Below are 8378 nucleotides of genomic sequence, written 5' to 3' on the forward strand. Positions count from 1 at the left end.
AGTCGTACTTTAATTCTGTGTTAGACTGCTGAGTGTCTACAAGGATCAGAGGGTGATCAATATGAAAGAGATCATCAGAGATAGATAGGTTTCGGGGATGAAACTGGACAATCTGTAATCGATTCTTTCTATTGGAGAAGAAAATCTGAAATCCGATTGGATTGTCAGGACAGGATGTAGGTTGTCTCGTTGACAACTGAACCAGGATAAATTCTTGGTGCAATCTTCTCTAACCCTTAACTCCTTTAATTTTCTATCTTGCAATATTTGTATGTGTGATTTATATTAGATGTATGTTAAACATATTCTGTGTTAGGTAATATTGTTTAAACTGGAAATTTGACTCGCATGCATCTTGGTTAATCTCTTATGCATCTACTTGTAATTGCTAATCTTGTATGCCGCAATTTAATTCCGCTGTGTATGAAATTGATTTAATTTCTTAAAGAACTGATACATTCCGATTATTTCGAGGTCATAATAATCAACAATATTCAATGATATTGTACCTCAGTGTGCTTCATCTTTACATGAAAATTCTAGTTCTTGTGAAATGGATCGCTATCTATCTATCATAGTGTAGTACTCCAGTTTTGTCTGACAAATTAAAAATAATTTCAATAAAAATAAGTAATAGTATGTTAATACATATTTTGTACCAAGTCTAAAACTATCATTTTATAAATTTAGTCCAATTTCAAGTCTAAATGAGTTTCCGTTACATTATATTTAACACCAAAAATAAACAAAAAACAAAAATAAAATAAAAGAAATGTTTTTTTTTTTTTCTGCTTTACTACTTCCACACGTTTCCATCTTTTCACCTTTTCCTTTTTCCACCTTTTTCTCTCTTTTTTTCTATTCATTTCCTATTCCTCCTGCCTCACATTTTCCTCTTCTCAATGTATACAAAATAGCTTTTCTTTTTCTCTCCTTCCCATATGCAGCCCCTCCCATTTTCTTGATTTTGTAAACTGGCTTTTACAGCAGGAAGTGTTGCTTCCCATCTATATTTTTATTTTCATATTTTTGCTTGTTTTTGTTTTAGTTTAATAAAGGTGTTATTTTCACCATTTGAACACAGTCAAAAAGACTAGAATTAGGTGTTAGTAAAGTTTCTTGTTTTTAGTGATATGGTAGTTGAATTTTTGTGAGTTTAAGAACAAAGCTTAATAAAAAATTGTAGTAAGTAAATGAACACTTTAAGATTTATCCTGGTTCCCCTTATAACCAAGGGTACGTCCAGTCCTCTTTCACACCACAAGAGATTAATCCAATACTTGTCAGAAAATGTACAACTCCCACCCTGGGATTCTTGCTACAAACTTCTAACAATACTTCTAAGATAGTACACCACTATCTTAGATTAAGCTATCTTGTACAAATGATACAATAAGGTTTGAATGTGTCTAAGATGTGGTATATTGATAAACAACTCAATAGCAATTCAAGTACTTGAGAACTTTTAGAATGATATGAAAATCTAATGCAAGTACTTAGAAAAATCAGAATTTTGTTCAAAGTTGTTTAATGAATTTATTCAAGGATTGTTAACTTTTGATATGAAGTTATGGGGTATTTATACTCCATAAAACATCTTTTCAGATTCGTGGCCATTGATCCAAGAGGTTTGATGAAAAATTACAATGTTCTAGAGGCATCCTAGATCTGAAAAATTGTAATGTTTCCAGGTGTATTCGAATACAGTATATGTGTATTCGAATACACGTCTTTGTAACGTTCAAAAAATTCAAATTTTACATCTTGTATTCGAATACACATCAGTGTAGTCGAATACAAATTAGTGTATTTTAGCCTCTGACTTAACTTGTATTCGACTACATATGGGTGTAGTCGAATACACAAAAAGGATTTTTGGCAACTGACTTAGCTTGTATTCGACTACAGATGGGTGTAGTCGAATACAACATTTAACGTTTTGCCTCTGACTTAAGTTGTATTCGAATACAACATGGTGTATTCGAATACACTTATGCAAATTGTCAAAAATATGATTTTAAATGATTTGTTAATGTTGTTTTTGATTTTCGAAAATATGTTAAATGCATATGTAAATATGAATTGTTCTCATGTATTTGAACTATTGATTTGTATCATATACCTTTACATTTAATCATTTATTATTTGGATTTTGAAGCTTATTTCAAGATGGTTTGATCTTCTTTTTGATCTTGCTTCATTGTCCATAGTTGGTGGTCTTGTCGTCATCAAAAACATGTAGTTTACATTTATTTATTTTTCTCTCTTCAATATTTAATATTAGAAACTGTAAACTCAAAACAAATCAATAAGATTGGAAATATTATAGAAAAATTAACAATAAATCAAAAGCGAAACAAACAAAAAATCCAAGCTAACCAAAGAGAGAAGTTGAGACTTAAATTGTCGTTTTCGTCGAAATGATGACCGATCATCGCCGACCGCTACCGATCATCGCCAACCACCACCTATTGTCACCAGTGGCCATACAACCACACTCCTTCTTCCTTTCCTTTTCTTCTTCTCTTTCGTCTCTTTTATTTTATTTTTTTTTTTTCTTATTCACTTTTTCTTCGTTTCTCTCTCTGTAACCAACACCTCATTTCTCCCTTTTTTTTTTCTTTCTCTTTGTTTTGTTTTTGTCTAAAAATTAGATTTAGGATTTTATATATTTCCCTTTTTATTTGATACTAAAAGCAAATTTGGGCTTCAAGCCCAACCTTTTTTATTTTAACTATGTAGTCTAATTTTTCTATTTTTTTTTCTTTCTCTCTCTTTTGATAGATCTACTCAGTTTTATTTTATTTATTCATTGATTAAAATTATTTTTTTAATGAAAGTTCGATTCCATTTTACTCCTGTTGTTTTTTTCTTTTAATTTTTTTTGACGTTCAACTTCTTAATTTCTCGTAAAAGAAAAAATAAAATAAAAATAAAATATTAACAATAAATATTTAAATTGATTGAGATGAGATATTTTATCAATCTTAAATATTTATAAGATCAGGGTTGTGACAATTTGATGATCTTAACCTCCAAATTAATAATCTTGTAATAAAATGGGATTGATCAAGATATGACATGCTATGAGTCCCTAGTTTAAAACGCATGAGGTTTGAAAACTTTGTGATCTTAAATGTTTTCAGGTAATTTCAAACAAACATCTAAACATACCTATTATAATGAATTTCTCAGACCTGATGTCTTTTTTCTTTATCAAATTAACAAAATCTTCTAATTAAATGTAAATTTTAGCTCCAAAACGTATTTCTTTAAATGCAATCGACACATCCATATTTTTTTTACCTAAGAACTACGTAGCTTTGATTTCGCTATCGCACCAAGAGATACGTAGAAGTAAGATCGCACTCTTGTCAAGCATAATAATAATAAAATTTTCTTTTTTTTTCTCTATGTTTTAAATATACTTTTATGATTAAATTATTTTCCATTAAAAAAGTATACTTTCGTTTTAAAAAGGAGAGATAAATTTATATAAGTTAACATGAATTTTACACAATCAATTATAGGTAACCGTAATGTAATGGTGTCGTAGGGTGCTAATACCTTCCCTATGTATAATTGACTCCCAAACTCAAAATTTGATTTCAAATATCGCTTTTCTTTTTTTAAAGGGTTTTCCAATATTTTCTCTATTTTTAAAGTTAATTTTGGTGGCGACTCCATTAAATTTTTTTTTTTTTTTTACTTTTTTTTCTTCTAAATTTATTTGTTTTTCATTTTCTTTTACTTTATGTGTTTATTATTTCTTAACTTTTAGTTTTCAATATAATATTCTTGTAAACTAGTAGATCATTTTATTTTACGATTATTATTTTCTTTTTGTATATACATGTATTTTATTAGCATTATGAAATTATTGAATTATATTTATTCTGCACCCTACACCTTTACTAAGTCACACTTATGAGTGAGACCCTATATCCGGGCATGATTAAAACTTATGTTTAGTTAGGAGTTTATTGGTACCAAGTTTGGATGTACATCTTATTTGGTTATTGCAAAAATCTCGTCTACAGTGTGACTCCATTAGAAATACCTACATTTTGGATGTACTTCCTTTTTGTAGTGCTATTTCAATATGAGTATCTAGCTCTAGAGACCAATGAATTTTATGATTATAGAACGCGTGCTGAAAGAGTTCACGAATTTAGAAGCTTATAGACTTTAAAATTTATCCAATCTTGGATAGGATGCATCTAAATCATGTATTAGCCTTCATTATCATTATCATTATCATTATCGTTATTGTTATCGTTATCACTATCGTTATTATCGTTATCGTTGTCGTTATCGTCCTCGTCCTCGTCCTCGTCCTCGTGGTCGTTGTCGTTGTCGTTGTCGTTGTCGTTGTCGTTATCGTTATCCTTATCGTTATCGTTATCGTTATCGTTATCGTTATCGTTATCGTTATCGTTATTATTATTATTATTATTATTATTATTATTATTATTATTATTATTATTATTATTATTTTCTCCAGCATCTGACGTCAATATACTTCTCAATTTTTCTTTGTTGCATCCATGAAAATAGCTTTCACCGTTAATGATAAATTTAAACTTTTTTTATAGTACCATGTATTCCTTTCATTCGTTAAAAATTATTTTCAATATCATACCATACAATATTAATAATCATTCATTTCTATGTAGGTCCATTAGATAACCATTGAATTCAAAGCTAGACTGTGAATATCTTTGATTAAAAATGGGATCCAACAATGAATCTGCAATCTCAATGTAATGAAAAACTATGAATCTGAAAGCCAAAAAGCCTCAGGTTGACAATTTAAAAGGACTTCGTAGCTTATTGAAGCTTAATCATTGGTTAACATTTACTAAGAAATATGGAAAGAATCTTGTTTTCTTGGATGTGGACGTACAATAGGGGCTATTACCACTTTGGCTCAATTCTACGACTCTCATTTGAGATGTTTCACCTTTCAAGACTTTCAACTTGTGCCTACTTTTGGAGGGTTTGGACCAATTTTAGGCTACTCCCCATAAAAATGGAGACCTTATCGTTACATGGGGAACTATCCATCCACAAGCAAAGTAGTTGAGATACTAAGGGTTGAAGAGGAAATGTTGATTAGCAAAAAGAAGAAAGGAACTTATGGTTTTCTTAGAAGGTTTTTTGAGGAAAGAGCACATCATTTAGCTAAAGCCCAAGATTGAAGTGCTTTTATGAAGGTGCTATCTCTCATCATCTATAGGGTTGTTCTATCCCCGAGTTATGAAGAAATTATTGACAATCAATGTCTTCCTAGCTTTGAAGAATAGAGTAGAAAATCCTTCAACAATTGTCTTCATTGACGTGTATTATACACTTAACTATTGTCATGAGAAAAAAGGCAACTGAATTTTGTGTAGTTTACCTGTTTTGTACGTATGGTTGGTGAGTCATATGTTTGATAGTAGGTGCCAAAAGCGTTGCCCTATCAATGATTACAAGAATTGTCATGTTGACATAAATGATAATCGAGAATGGGCTCAGAGATTGGTAGATCTTAATGAAAAAATAGTTCGATGTATGCGAGATGGCGAGAGGTAAAATAAGTAATATACCAATCTTGGAACTAGAGGTTGTGTGAATTATAACTTAGTATTGGCCTTGAGAGAAATCGAGTGAGGCGTCAATAAATTGGTATATGCATCTCGAGAGAAATCCAATCCTTTCATGGAAAGATTTGGCTGATGCTTTCTTGAAATAATACAAGTATAACATTGACATAGCCCCTGACAGGATGCAATTGCAAAATTAATCGAAAAAAGACAATGAAACATTCAAAGAATATGTACAGCGGTGGAGAGACGTGACATCACAAGTAGATCCTCCTTTATTTGAAAGAGAAATTGTTGGTGTTTTTATGGATACTCTACAGTCGCCTTTTTATGATAGCATGATTCGGAGTATGTCATCAAACTTTTTTGACATGTCATGATAGGAGAAAGAGTAGAAAGTGGCATGAGAAGTGGTAAGATCGTATGTGGAACGACTGGTATGAAGAAACCCCCGATGGGATTTTCAAAGAAGAAAAAAGGGGATGTTAACGTTGTAATGGAAAATCCAAGGGTATTTTATTCTCTAGCCATGAATTCTTATCGACCTCCAAATTTTCAACCCCTGATACTCCAAATTTCCTATATTCCCTATCCAATTGTGACCGCAACCTAACAAGTTTTGTAACACCCCGATTTTTAACAGCGCGGGTGTTTCTTTTTTCAAAAACAAATAATAAAAATAACTCGTCGTAACACAAACAACAAAAGACATAATCAATACGATTTTCTAGAGTGCAATCGCTCACAGATCAACACATTCTAGAGTGCAGTCTCTCACAGACCAACACTAATTATCAAGGTGCCACCTATCACGAGTCAGCACGGTTTACTAGCATGCAATCGCTCACAGATCAACACAATTTTCTAGAGTTTTAGATAGTTTTCGGACATGTGATCTCTAAAAATGGGATAGAAGTGGATCCTTCCAAGATTGATGTGATTTATAATTTGTTGCAAAAAGATGCCAGTTTCACCTTTGATGACAAATGCAAGAAAGCGTTTAATTTCCTAAAGGCAGGACTGACCTCTACTCCCATAATTCAACCACCCAATAAGACCCTCCCATTTGAAATTATTAGTGATGCATCTAACTATGCAGTGGGAGTAGTCCTTGCACAAAGGGTTGGTAAGGCTGCCCATGTTATTTATTATGCTTCTAGGAATTTAGATTCTGCACAGGCTAATTATACTACCACTAAAAAGGAACATTTAGCTATTGTTTTTGCACTTGATAAGTTTAGATCATATTTGTTAGGTTCGAAGATAGTTGTTTTTACTGACCATGCAACTTTGAAGTTCTTGATGAAGAAACCAAAAGCAAAACCAAGATTCATCTAGTGGATGTTGTTACTCAAAGAATTTGATTTAGTGATTAAAGATAAGAGTGGAGCTAAAAATTTGGTGGCAAGTCATTTGAGCATAATAGAAATGGATGAGGACCTCATCCTTATTCAAGATGACTTCCTGGATGAGTGATAGCGTTTCAGCAAGTGTACTGAATCGTTGCAAGTAATAATAAAACGGTAGTACCGAGTGTCGAACTCAAGGATTGCGTTTTACTATTGAATTATATTTAATTTCTAAAATTGAACAAAAAGTTCCCAAGTTGATTGAAATAATATTTAAATTTGACAGCAGTAGTAAAATTGATCCTTTATAAATTGAGAAAAATGTCAGGGATGAGTTTCACTTCGAATCCAACCTTGGTGTCTAATTTGATCCTAGTTATTGAATTCCTCTATTGAATTATTACCGAATTCTCTTTATTACTCTTGCCCTAATGTCTTAATGACAGAACCTTTAATTCCAAAGTAAACCCTAATTCCTTAGTAGATTTAAGATTAGAATTAAGCATTACCGTATAGAAATTCTCTTGTAAATTATTGCTTTGCAACTAATTTAATTGGTTTCATGACCTGACCTATGTCTAGACTACAAATTCATGAATTTCTCATCTCAAGCATTCGTAAAGTCCACTTCCGTTTCAAAATATAAATCGTAGAACATTTTAATGTTGATCAGGCAATAAAAAGCATTAAGCACATAGATGAGAAATATAATTCAATAAACTCATTCATATAACTGCAAATCAAATCATAAAAATAAGGGTTTCATCTTGTTACACTCATCCCTAACAATTAGGGTTTAGTTACTCATGGCAGAGATAAAAGAGATAGAGATTAGAGAAGAATTACAAGAAGGATTCATGAATGATTCTTGATAAAACTACTCCAATGATGTTAGAAACGACCGTCTTTGAGTTTCTATGCTAGGGCACAAGTCTCCCAACTTCCCAATAGTGAAAAAGATCCCTAAAACAGTAAAAAAAATTGCGTTTTTATGGTTGTTGATGCGTGTCACGCGCCCCAGGCGCGCCTGGACAGTGTTGGATGGCTGGAAACGCGCCCCAGGCGCGCCCGGCGCGCTCCAAGCGCTCAACATCTGTCGTCCGGCGTATATTGCATTTTGCTCCTCTTTCGCGTCTGAATGTGGTTCCGGTGTCTTCATGAATGTTGTAGCTATGGAACGTAGCTTTCATTTGCACTTGGTTTGACTCCATTTGAACATCTACAACTCCAGATATGGCTGAAATAATCTACATATGTCATGTTGATTTCTCACCAAAATTCAGCACTGCACTAAAACACAACGCAATGTAAAATTACGAAAAATTCCTACTTAATCAATGAAATAAAACAAAAAACATTTTATTAACTCAAAGAACAAAAATCAACAAAATATATCAAATAAATCCTTATTTTAACTAATGATTGAGGATAAATAAGACTA

Source organism: Cicer arietinum, chromosome 2 (assembly GCF_000331145.2).
Source record: "Cicer arietinum cultivar CDC Frontier isolate Library 1 chromosome 2, Cicar.CDCFrontier_v2.0, whole genome shotgun sequence".
NCBI lineage: Eukaryota > Viridiplantae > Streptophyta > Magnoliopsida > Fabales > Fabaceae > Cicer > Cicer arietinum.